Source organism: Pinus tabuliformis, chromosome 7 (assembly GCF_031772625.1).
Source record: "Pinus tabuliformis cultivar Carrire ecotype Pingquan chromosome 7, CPIR1, whole genome shotgun sequence".
NCBI classification, from domain to species: Eukaryota; Viridiplantae; Streptophyta; class Pinopsida; order Pinales; family Pinaceae; genus Pinus; species Pinus tabuliformis.
Genome location: NC_142293.1, coordinates 1,733,877,868 through 1,733,891,494, shown reverse-complemented (window position 1 = coordinate 1,733,891,494; position 13,627 = coordinate 1,733,877,868).

Sequence of the window (13,627 nt, the reverse complement as noted above, 5' to 3'; positions counted from 1 at the left end):
TACGTAAAATTAATTGTCTGATACCCCATATCCACTTGTAACAGGTATTATAAATTTTGACGGTTTAAGTTTGAAAGTAGATGTTAGAATGACGTGTTGCAGATGTATAATACACGTCAAACTTGACGTGGAAAATAATTCTGCCACCATCAAATACGTCCTAGAACCTAGAATACGTCCTACAGGTCGTTAAATTCCAGGCCTAGGTCAGGGTCTAAAAGACTAGAAACATTTAATGCCCTTGCCCGATAATAAGATATTCAAATGTTAAAGCTTAGTGCATATATGATATAAGATGCATCTGTGTGTATCATTAAATGTTGCTTTATTAATAAAATGTACAACTTGCAGCATCAAAACATCATTGTTATGACAACAATAATAACTGACGTACTAAAAGAAATCATTGTAAAATAAGACTATAGTCAATAAAAATAGAGAAAAATAAATTAAAATATTTTAAAAATTAAATATATTTTTCTTTGTAATGTTAACTTTGCAAAGCGCTATATGATTTTTAGTCAACTGGCAAAATAATTCATACTCAAAATTATTTCGAACGTGTAATACCTGCCTGCGGCAAGATAATAAGATGAAGAAAATTATCACTCACATAATTTTTAATAAAAAAATGAAATACTAGTACATTTCCCTATAATGATTATACTTACCTCATTCTTCCATAATTACTTAAAAAAAAAAACTTGTTTTTGTAAATTAAAACAAATATCTTCATTTAAAATTCATAATAAAAAAAATTGAAATGAAATTTATGACTGAAGTTTTATTTTTTTATAAAACAGATTTCATTTTCCATTTTAACATAACTCCACTGGTGCTTGCATAACCATCTTAAACAATTATATATATATATTCAACCCTTATGAAAGAGATAGCTTGTTGAAAGGAGTGAATGAAGGTACTTAATCCCCCTTCTCGTTCTAAGTGGCATTGAAATGTGTTCACCCAATAAAATATGTTCTCACTCTAAGCATCGATGTAATCAAGGGTTGTCGTCATACATCTCGTCCTTATGAAGGAGACAAGGGTGCCTTGCATGCGTACTCTATTGTTTTGTGCCTAGGTGACTTGTATTCTAACAAGTGCCTAGGTGACTTTCCCCACAAGAACCATAATCTAGGATGAGGGGAGACAGACTCAATAATAGATGTAGTGGAGCATAAGTTATTGTTATAAAGGATTCCCTAATCTAAGGTGATGATTGTTATAACACTTCTAGTGGGAATACTACAAAGTATTGACTTGACCAAGTAGTTATTGAGATTAATTATTGAGTTGACCAACTAATTATTGAAGTTATGATGGTACATGAATGGAGATATACCTTATATTTGAAAAAAAAAAGTCAAATGTATTGTCCAATGATAATATGAGGTTGGTGGACCATTTGATAAGTTTGCATATTAAATAGAGAGGACATTGGATATCACCTTTGTTGTCATTGGTGTGATATAAGATCCAAAATAAGTTGTTGGTTGATTATAAAAACAACCTTCTAATATATTAAGGCCACTTATTGATTCAATATGCAATAATATGGGATAAGATTAAGTTGTTAGATACATTGGTTTTGAATCAAGTTGTGCTAGAGATTAGGGATAAGATTACGTTGTTAGATACATTGGTTTTGAATCAAGTTGTGCTAGAGATTAGGGTAAACAAAGGCCTATTTTTAATTATGCACATTGGTTCCGAATCAAGTTGTGCTAGAGACACTTACTTTTCATTATGCGTACAAGGGAATTTGTGATTTTGCTTTATTTTATTGAGGTTGAATATAGATATTTTATTATACTTTAATATGAAATGATGTGGATTTTTGGTTTTTTAATATGCTTTTTTACTTCATTAAAATTAATCAACTTTATTTTGAAGTAATAATCATAATATTATTTAATTTTCTTGTTTTTTTTAAATGTATAATTATAAAATGAAAAATATATAAAGTTTATTAACAAAATTTACTGAATTTTAAGTTCAAATAATTTATTTAAAAAATTATTTTGTGTGCAATAAATTGTGGACTAAATTATATTCGTATTTATCAAATTATTAATAAGCGATAAATTTGTTTTTTCATTATAATAGGATTATACTAATGTCTTTTTCTTATTATTGAGTTAGTTTTTATTTGTATTTTTTAACCAGAATTGCTAGATATTTAGTATTAAGTAAAAAGTTATAGTTAATTCTTGGAGCAAGGATACATAAAAAAATGTTTTGTGTTAGAATTCCATAATCCAAAAAAAAAACAAAGATTTAGCATATAGTTATCCAATACAATAAGTTTCAAGTATATAATTTCAAAAAAGTGCATGATAGCCTATAATTAAAGTGCTTAAAAGCTTTATAGTCTTGAAATCCATACAAACTTATCCAAATGTGTGATTATTATCAACTTCATCAACTACTTCTTTGTCAATCTCTAGCACCTGCATATTTAAGTTTGGAAGCTAGTGTATTGTTGTCGCTGCTACAACACCCTCCAAAATTTCACTACATTCGAATTTTAGAACCTACTATCACCGTCGTCCCTAGTGTCGCTTTGATCTTCAAACATTGTCTCATCTTATTCTATGTGTTTCAAGTGTCATTGAATGGTCTCAAGTTTCGTCACATTGGCTATAACATCATTAAGTGCATTTCATATCATCTTTGTTGTTGTAAAATGACACTTTTTGGTCGCAGTCGCACACACATCACTTGTTGTACTTGCGGAATGTGTAAAAAGTGGCATTTTAATGTATATTTATCATTGTTCAAGTTTGTCTAAGTTTTCTCAATGAGTTGGTATGTGTCACACATGGTTTTATGTCTAAAGCTCATCTTGTTCGCCCCTCACCCTACATCTCAGACTTAGGCAAATCTTTGGTTCAAAGGAAACCCATTGAGGCCAAGAGTGCATGAGTGCACTCTGAAGCCTTGACGGGAAATCCTTCATTATTCATAAGTGCATCATGCACCCTCCAAGAGCACAAGGCACACTCCTTAAGCCTCTCCCCCCTTCCTTATTTCGAACTATGCCCTTCAAGAGTCTACTAAGTCTTCCTTTAGCGCACTCCTTCGAATCGAAGAAGTGCACCCTCCTTGAGCATATGAGTGCACCTTGAAGGCCTTGAGATTCACCCTTTAGCCTTCCCCATTGTTCCATGCGCCCTCCATACCCCTTGAGTGCATGGGCATACTTTGAAGGCACCAATCTCTTCCCTTCAATCTTCATACTTGTGCCATACACCCTCCCAAACCTCTTGAGCGCATGAGTGTACCATGAAGGTCTGAAGCCTTCATCCTTCAACCTTTAGGACTGTGACCTATGCCCTCCATCTCTCCCTTGAGTGCACAACGCACAAGGGAAGTGCGAAGCCTTCCCCTTTTCCCTTCGAACTTGTGCCATGCACCTTGCCTTAACTATCTCCCTCTCTTGAGTCCATGAGTGCATGTCAAATCCCCAAAGCCTTCCCTCTTCATCCCTTCACCCATTCAAAGTGCGGCCATGCACCTAAAAGCTCCTTTTACCCATTCTGAGCACAGTGCAAAGCAATGAACATAAAATTTGTATAAAACATGGTAGAATAGGAGATTTTCACGCTAATGGTTGCTTGTCATGAGTGATTGCAGATATAGATATTCCAGAAACATTGTGGCAAGTACACATGAGGAAGATCGAGCAAAGAGAACAAACAAAGAAAGCATCGGAAGAACAAAGAACATACTTGAATCTTGATGATCAAAGAACCCTAAAAAATCCATTAGATCAAAAGACCCTTTGGAGGGTGAAGACATCAATGATTGAAGTTTCATGAAGAACAAAGATACAAGAGGTATCCATGCCAACACGATAGAAATTCTATGTCATCAGTCACTATTAGTCCCAATCATCAAAGATAGTGACATGTCACGTTCTCATCACATGATGATGTGGAAGTCATGATGTATTGTTGTAATCATTGTAAATACAAATAAGTGGAAGTCCAAGATTCATGTATGAAATAAAGAGTCATGGAAGTCTAAAAGACATATAATACCAAAAGTCATATGTAATTCCAAAAGCCATTTGGAATTCCAAAGGTTGTAGAAGTCTAAAGGTCACTAGAATGGCTGATAACTCCACACATCAAAATCATTCTTCTTCTAGACAAGGTAGCAATATTTCAAGCACCACTCTGAATCCTATTCCTAAAGTAGGAGGATCTTCTTAGCTTGGCCCAAAGTTGGCATACAAAGTTACATACAAAGAAATATCACACTTCAACCTATAACCCTTTAGTTTGCAAGGGCCATCGAATTAATTCTTGGAGTGCAAGATATTCCACATTTCTTGAGGAAGAAAGAAACAACTCGTACTGGTTTATTAGTTTCTACAATGGAAGATTTGGTCTTTTCCACTCTTGAAGAGTTGGATGAATCCACAGATGATACAATACATCAAGATGATCTTCCACCTCTTAACGAGGGATATGAGGACAATGTTGTTATTTTTGACGACATCTTTGACAGATTAGATGGTGGATGAGAAGATTCCTCAGATTCTGATAAGGAGGAGGAACCCAGAGATGAGAACATGGCCTACCAAGATTTTTATTGGATGGCCCAAGAGCCTCTTTCTCTTCGGGACACTCTCCATAAGATTCTTAGACATCCAGAAAAGATGCTATCAAAGTACGATCTAGATAAGAAGATGAAGGAAAAATATCACCCCGATGATTTTTACATGCATCTACAAATGTTGGAGGTGAGGTACGATGATGTTGCTTGCAGACTGTTCCCTTATACATTAGAAGGTAGAGCAACAACATGGTACCATAGTCTTCCCGTTAATTCAATGCACACTTGGAGGGAGTTAAGAAGTTATTTCTCAAGGAATTTGTTGATGAAAAGACTCCCGCCATGTTACTAAAAGAGCTCGGAAACATCAATATGGGGGAAAAAGAGAAAGTGAAATAGTTTAGTCAAAAGTTCAATCACATATTGGACATGTTTCCACCAGGCACATAACCGCATGATTCAATCACTATTGATTATTACACAACCGCCTTGCCCACCAACATTCCCAAATTTGTGAAAAGAGTCACAAAGGCAACATTGGAATTAAAATTTGTGGAAACGATCTCCATTGAAAAGGACTTGCATGTGATTGAAGTTATTATAGGCGATGATGAATCAAAATATTCCAAGGAAACTAGTAGGAATTCAAAACCTTCTTCTAGTAAGGTTAAAGAAAAGGAATCATCAGGCATCGAAAGCTTGACGAGGATGGTAAAGACACTTACCAACAAAATATCAGAACTAAAGAAAAGGTCAAGTGAGACTTATACTAGCAGCAAGCCTCCCAAGTACTTCCCTTTTCAAAGGAATATTAATAACAACAACAATCAACCCTCCAATTCTTCCTAGAGCTTGAATGTTATGATGAACACATAAAGTATCAATATGGATAATTATTCCTCTTTCCACTAGGAATATCATTAAGAGAATACATGCCCTTAGTGGAACCACAACATGAACGCTCTGGTGACACACATTATGGAAACATAAGAACCTACCAGACGAACATGTAGAATAAACATAGGAAACATAATAACCTACCACGGTTGAAGAAAATAAAGGTATCATATGCACAGTAAATGCATTTCACTGTATTTACAATGTTGACAAGAAGAATGCTGAAGAGTCACCACAAAGTGAGCTCCCTCCTCAAAAGCAAGATGGTCGATATAATTTAAGGAGTAAAGGGCCCATCTATGAAAATGAGTTGACCAGACAAAAAATAAAGGAGTAGTTGTTAAGAAGTATTTCACCACCGGTCAATCTTGCTCAGAATGCATAGGGAAAGTCTAGAAACACAACTAATTCCAAGAGCACTTCCTCCAGTAACAAAATTAATTCCACCCCTCTAAAAGTGTCGAATAAAGCTACTCCTCTAGACACTTCAACATTTCCTGCTTAAGGTGAAACGATTGATTATAACATAGTGGAAGATATGAAGAAAACAAGAGCCAACATTTTTATCTATGAGATCAAAAATATCGCAAGCCAGCTTGAATTATTGTCCAGAACTTTTCACAACCTTCAACAGGTGATATAAATTATTCCTCTCAAAAGGTGTTTGGTAAGCCTTCCAGTCCCCTTGAATCTATAGTGAATGTTGTAATGTTAGAAGCTAACACTCTCTACCCTCCATTTTTATTAACGTTTGAATTTTTTAATTATGATGTCCATAACTGTTTAGTCCACTATGGTGCATCCATAAATGTAATTCCATTATTGGTTGCAAAGAAAATAAATGCTAAATGGGACAAAATCGATGCGCAAATTATCTAGTTGGAAATATCTCTTGTCCAAGCTATTGGTGAACTTAAGAATGTGCTTATTAGATTATCAAAAGAGGATCAATTTCACGAGTGTATAAATATTGTAATTGCAGACATTCTAGAATCCTATGGGGTACTCCTTGGCAGAGACTGATCTAACAAATTACAAGGGTACTTTGCGACAGACTGGTCACATTTATGACTTCCATATAAGGGCAGGAATAACTAGATTCGAGTGGAAAGTGAGACATTTATGAAACACACTGTTACACCACTTGAGGGCCACAACGAGTCTCTTGATTTTGTTGATATAATCTTTGGGAATTGTTTCCTTGAAACTAATCTCGGGTGTTATCAGGCACAACCATCACCCATTCCACCAGATACATAGTTGGAACTCCTTCCTTGTTCTCCAGCTGGTGCAAATGAAAAATTTAATATATATTTACATAATAATAGCAATAATAGTATAGGAAGTATCTTAGTAGCTCATGATGTTTCGACTTTATATTTTGATGGTTCAAAGACATAGGACGGTTTTGGAGTTGGTTGTGTGCTTACAAACCCATGCAACAAGAAGCATATCCTTTCATGCCATCTGGAGTTTGAGTCTACTAATAATAATACTAAATATGAAGCACTCATCCTTGGTTTGAAAAAGGCCTTTAGTCTAGAGGTATAAATTCTAAAGGTAATTGATGACTTAGAGGTGGTCACTTGTCAGGTACTAGATACTATCCACTGTGTCTCGCCACATATTAAAAAATACTAGCTTGAGGTATGGCATTTAATTAATCATTTTAAAGCTTTAAATATTAGTTATGTTCCTAGACTCATAAATGTCACAGCAGATGCATTAGAAAATGCAACTGCTAGGATGTCGCTAATGAAAAGTAGTTTTTTTATTGGAATTGTATATAAACCATCTGTGCTAGGAAATTTCACTAACTTACATGTTTTCAATGACGACCAATAAATACTGCACTTTATGGTTAATGTGGATGTATTCAAAGATGTTACCATAGATGAGGATGAGCACGATTTGGCTTTGTAGGACACATCCAATGCAACGAAAGGAAACACTATGCCTAAGGGTGTGGCGTCCCTGGAGAGGTTGTATGACTTGAAAAATGGATTTAGAAAACCAACCAACATGAAGAATCAAAGCTCAAAGTTATCATATGAATAAGTCAATCTTGGGACCCAAGAATATCTGAAGTATGTAAACCTCGGTACATGTTGTTCTCCATAAGAATGATAGACATTTATCCACTTATTCAAATAGTACCGTGATATATTTGCGTGGACATACGAAGATTTAAAGACATATGACACTTGTATTATCCAACACATCATTCCTATCAAAGAAGGGGTAAATCCTTTGTAGCAGAAGTTAGACATTCCACTTGGGTTTCCAACTTGGTCCCAGCTAGAAAGAATTTTGGTGAAATACGTCTATGTATTTATTTTAGAAGTCTCAACCGGGCTTCTGAGCAAGACAACTATCTAATACCATCCATGGAATAGATCATTTAGACAGTATCTAGGTTTCAAATGTTTTTGCTACTATATGGTTTCTTTGGTTATAGTCAACTACTATTATCAGAACTAGATGGATTAAAGACTATATTTTGAACCAAATGCGGAACATTTTCCTTCAAGAGGATGCCATTTGCGCTTATAAACAATGGTGCAACTTTCCAAAGAAAGATGGACATCACCTTCCGCGGTCTTATAGGTCAGAGCATCACTTTTTATTTGGATGAAGTTATTGTGTTCTCCAAGAGAAGATCATATCATGTACATCATTTGAAACAAATATTTGAGCGATGTCAGAAGTATTAGATTTCCCTTAATCCCAAGAAGATTGTATTCAGTGTGTACGAAGGGATCCTCAGGGCACATCATTTTTAAGAGTGGAATTAATATTGATACCGAAAGGTTCAGACATATTACATGAATCTCGATCCCAGTGAATAAGAAATACATGTAGTATTTCCTAGGGAAGATTAATTTCCCAAGAAAATTCATCTTTGATTATGCTCAAATAGTTAAGCTCATATAAGAGATGATTAAGAAAGATGCAATATACAAATGGGATAAATGGGAGAAGGAAATGTTCACTTAGATCAAGTAGACTATTTCTGATGCACCCGCATTAGCTAGTCTAGATTATCGCAAATATTTCTTGATTTATATGTTTTCTTCAGATTCGTCGATTGCAGCTATGTTGACTCAAAAAGATATTGAAGGAAATGAGTGGCCTATCTCCTTTATGAGAGCTAGTCTACAAGGGACATAATTAAATTATCCCAAGGAAGTTAAGTACTTCATGCCCTATCTATTAAAGTATCACACAATCATATTTGTACCTCATCCTGCAGTATGAACATTGTTCATGCAACAAGAGATAGGTGAGAAGACAACTAACTAGTTGACCTGTCTACAAGAATATGACCTAGAGTTCAAGCCAATTCATAACATAAATTTTCATGGCCTATTTAAGCTAGTAGTCGGAGCAAGATCTTTCAGGATGGGAGAAAGAGATAGAAATGTAGAACATTGAGCATGTTCCTCAGTCCATGTCTACAACACCATGGTATGTAGATTTACGACAATTTTTGGAGCATGGTACCTTGCCCACACACTTATCGAATAAAAAAACAGGGAAATCCATTTAAAGGCTCTATCTTATCAATTAGTTCACTGAGTTATTTTCTGGAAGCACCACAATTGTGTCCCGCTGAGGTGCCTTGAGTTGCAAGATACAAAGAAGGTCCTTAATGATTTACATGATGGATTGATAGGTGGCCACTATGTGGGAGACACTACAAGACATAAAGTTATGAGGGATGGTTATTATTAGCCCACTCTATTTAATGATGTTGATGCATATGTCCGCAAGTTCCAAGCTTATCAAAGGTGTGTTGGTCACGATTAGAGGTCAACCGCCCCATTGATACTAGTAGCAGTTGAGGAACCATTCCAACAGTGGGGCCTAAATGTTATCAGAAAATGTTTCCCTATTCATGAAAGAAACACCGATATATTCTCATAGCAACAAATTATTTCACTCATTGGTCAGAAGAAGTTCCTCTTAGACAAGTAAATGACCAGGAAGTCATTCACTTTTTGCAACAAAATATTATAACTAGGTTTTACATTCCTATGTCACTTGTCTTTGATAATGCGACTTACTTTTCATCATTAAAACTTTATGAATTCACATTAGAAAATGGAATTGTATTGAAACATGCATCTAATTATTATCCACAAGGAAATGGTTTGGCTGAATCAACAAATAAGAACCTTATCCGCATAATCAAGAAAACCATTTTCTCTGAACAGAGGAACTGGCATAAAGATTTGACCAATGCACTCTAGGATGATCGTGTAACTCCAAAGCCTTCCCTGAGAACATTGTTGTACTTTCTAGTTTACGGTAAATAACTTATCTTTCCTATGAACCTGTATCTTCTAGCCTTGGCTCTCTCCCAAGAGTCACAAGGTAGACCTTGCCTTTTGGTTCAGAGCAGAATAAACACTTTACTGAAACTCAATGAAGAAAGGCTCAAGGCCAAAGACATATTTGTTATGCATTAGAATCGTGTTAAATTTTGGTTTGATAAGAAGTTTGCAGAGGAAAACAGATTTGATGTAGGTGACCTAGTACTAAAGTGGGATAAACGCCATGAAGAAACAGGAAAAAAAACAAAGTTCCAACCTTTGTCAATGGGACCATTCACCATGGAAGAAAGTCTCATTCATAATACTTTCAAGCTGAAATCCTTAGATGGGAGGATTGAACCCCTTCTCGTAAATGGATGAGATGTAAAACATTACTTTCAATAGCAGCTACAAGCTGCACTTCTTGTACAATCTCTTTTGTTTCTTGTCTTTTCATTGTGTTAGTTGTTTTTGTGTCATGTTATTCATGTCTTGTCCCATCATGTCTATTGTCCATTGTACATAAATAAGACCCTTGTGTAAAAGTGCATGACTCAAAAGACTTTGTGGTGTAATGAAAAATAAGTGTGAGAACCATGATGCTTAGCTCATTGTTGTTCTCCTTATTTTTTGGGAAAATTCTATAGGTTGAGTTAAGTCCAAATGGATAATATAATTCATCCAGTAGGAGAACCTTGAGGGAACCTATTAAAACTATGCTTATTATAGTATCTAAACTACTCAAATTGGTGTAAATCTACTTGTGTGTTAACACTTGTCCAATCTAGTAGAGAAAGGATAAGGGGAAAATCTAAATCGAGCAAACCCATATCAGAGGTCTATAAATACTTCTATGAAGGGGCAACCTCCTCTACTCTTAATAAGTTAGTATCCCTCTTCTACACGTCGAAAATAATAAGTGTCAATGCAAAGTTCTATTAAATAAAAAATAAAGGGTGAAAGAAGAGAAAGGCTTCCTGTGTAGGGAGGTGAAGCAAGAGACTTCGTTGGGGTACTTTCCAGGCTCACTTACAGTGAAGCAATGTTTGTTCTCCTAAAGTGACTCCACCGAGGTATTGTTCGGGCTTGTTAGCAGTGGAACAACACCAGAGATGAAAACTCATACTCTAAATATCACAAATTTGTCACGCACATTACTCTTTACCAGATTGAAACCATTATGATATGATGTATCTTTTATATGTGTTCAACCAAGTAGAGAAAAGTTGGTGTTTAGTCAATTTAACGTCTTAAATTGCTCTACATAAATTATCAATCCGGGTATCGTAAACTGATGAAGTGTGGTGCACTATATGTGCTTAGTTAACCTTTCTCTTACTTCGTTGTTTTATAGTTTATGTTCAACTCTTCCTAAAACTCTGCTTCAAACACATGTGCTGTGTAAAGCACGATTAAGAAGTAGTCATAAATAAGTCCAAAAAGTAGTCAAGCTCTAAGGTGACAAGTAAGAAAAACCACTTTAAAGACCAGTTATAATGTTCAACTCTTCCTAAAACTCTGCCTCAAACACATGTGCTGTGTAAAGCACGATTAGGAAGTAGTTAGAAATAAGTCTAGAAAGTAATCAAACTTTTAAACTTGCAAAGAAAGAGCTTGAAAGAAATAACTTGAAATGAAACTGAAAGCAAAGAACTTGAAATGACTTGAAAGTAAATGACCACTTCCAATGGCACTAGACACCATTCATGCTGCTGCAAATAAAAGAAAAGAAAGTCACTTTTAAAACCAAAGATAAAGATTATCTCTCTCTAACTCGATGCTTCTAAGCACATGTACTGTGTAAAGCACGGATAGAAAGTAGCTTAAGTTGAATTAGAAAAGTGAGAAAAATCTGCTTTAAAGACTAATGATAATATTTTGCTCTTTCTAATTCTCTACTTCAGCCATATGTACTATGCAAAGTATGATTAGAAAGTAGTGAAAGATTAGTCTAAGAAGCACTTAAAACCAAAAATCTACTTTAAAGACTAGTAATAATATTTTGCTCTTTCTAACTCTCTACTTCAGCCATATGTACTATGCAAAGTATGGTTAGAAAGTAGTGAAAGAACAGTCTGAAAAGCACTCAAAGCCAGCTGCAAGTTAGTGATATTTTGATCTTAAAATATAACAATTTATGATGAAGATCATTTATGTGTTAGCAGCTCTTTGAGAAATAAAATTAAAAATCAGCTATAAAAACAAAGGCAGCAGCTTGAACCTGTCAACTTCAAATACCATTAGTTTGTAAAGCAAATACATAAACATAAAAACAAATCCCGGGAGAAAATAAAATGCAATAATTCAAACTGTACAAGGCAGGGGCCCCCTTCTACCTATGAAATCAAAGCATACTTAAAATTGCATGAATGAAAATCTAATCTACCTTACATTCTACAAAGCAATATTTACAAAATGAAATCTAATCTACTTACATCCTAATATGCTCCATGACATCTACTTCACATCTCCTTCCATGTTGAGAACATCAAAGCTTTATTCAATTTCTTCAAAAGTGCAAAGTACAACAAAGCTCTCCAAAGCTTTCAAAAGCCATGGGACTAACAAACTAAAAGGACTAAGAAAAGACTAAAGGAAAGACTAAAGAGAGACTAAAAAAGAGACTAACTAATGAAGGAGAGAGACCTCCTATTTATACAAAAAGATGAGAGCCTTCTCATTAATGATAAACCATGAATCTCTCCCTCTACCTCTAGAGTCCTAATCAAAATAGGAACTGATAAGACACATGTCTTTTAGAGTTACAATACAATTAGGAGATGTGACACATATCCTCATGATCCCATGATTCTTTCCAACCAAATTCGAATTTGGCCTTAGAGTGCCACATAAGGGTCTTCTAGAAGTCTCCTTTCAACCTACACATGTCAACAAACTCAACCCATTGGTTAGGTATAAGCATATGCACATTATTTTCTAATGTTTAACCACAAATTCACTTAAAAGGCTTAGAAATAATAAATATTGGAAAAACATAAAGGTAGCCCAATGATAATGAAAGTGGGATGAATGTGGTGACATAGTAGTGAAATGGAGGTGAAATGGAGGTGATATAATGAACATAATAGTGAAAGTGTAATGGAAATGAATGACATTTTCAAGACTCAACATACCCCCCAACTGAAGCTATTGCATGTCCTCATGCAACATATATTACATTGACTCTTTTGATTCTTGAGCTTTGGCTTAACTTTGCATGATATCATTTGATAACTTCATATTTCTGCAAAGTGTTTCACTTGAATTGCAACCTGGTTGGTTCTTGTGTTACAACCATTTTTTTTTTTGTTGCCTTCTATTTTGATCTTTGAACTTTGCGTAATGATATTTTGATTATTGTTGCTAAGTATATCTTTATTGGATTGCATGATGGTTGGTTCTTGTGTGACAACCATGATTTTGTTTGTATCCAATTTATCCTTTAAGCACTTTTTCAAAAGCCATTGTATGCTCATAATAGCAATGTAATAATTAATATATATTGGAAGTATGTGAGCTCTTGAATATGTTATGGACATGGAAAGATATGAATATGAATGTATTCCCCCCCCCAACTGATGGTATTGGCAATTTTATGAAATGAGGAAGAGAAATGTTTTTCCAACAAGTATCATTCTAGCTTTTTATGGAATTCTATGGTTAAAAGTTAGAAAATGCCGTACCTTCACTTACCCTTTGGAATGGATGAGTTGTATGTGTGTGGTGGCTGAAAACTTCTGATCATATTCTTCTTCAAGTGGCTGAACAAGAGGAGTCATGGATAGAGAGATAAGATGGCTTTTTATTGCTTCTACTAAAACTTGCTGAATCTGCTCCAAAATGCTGAA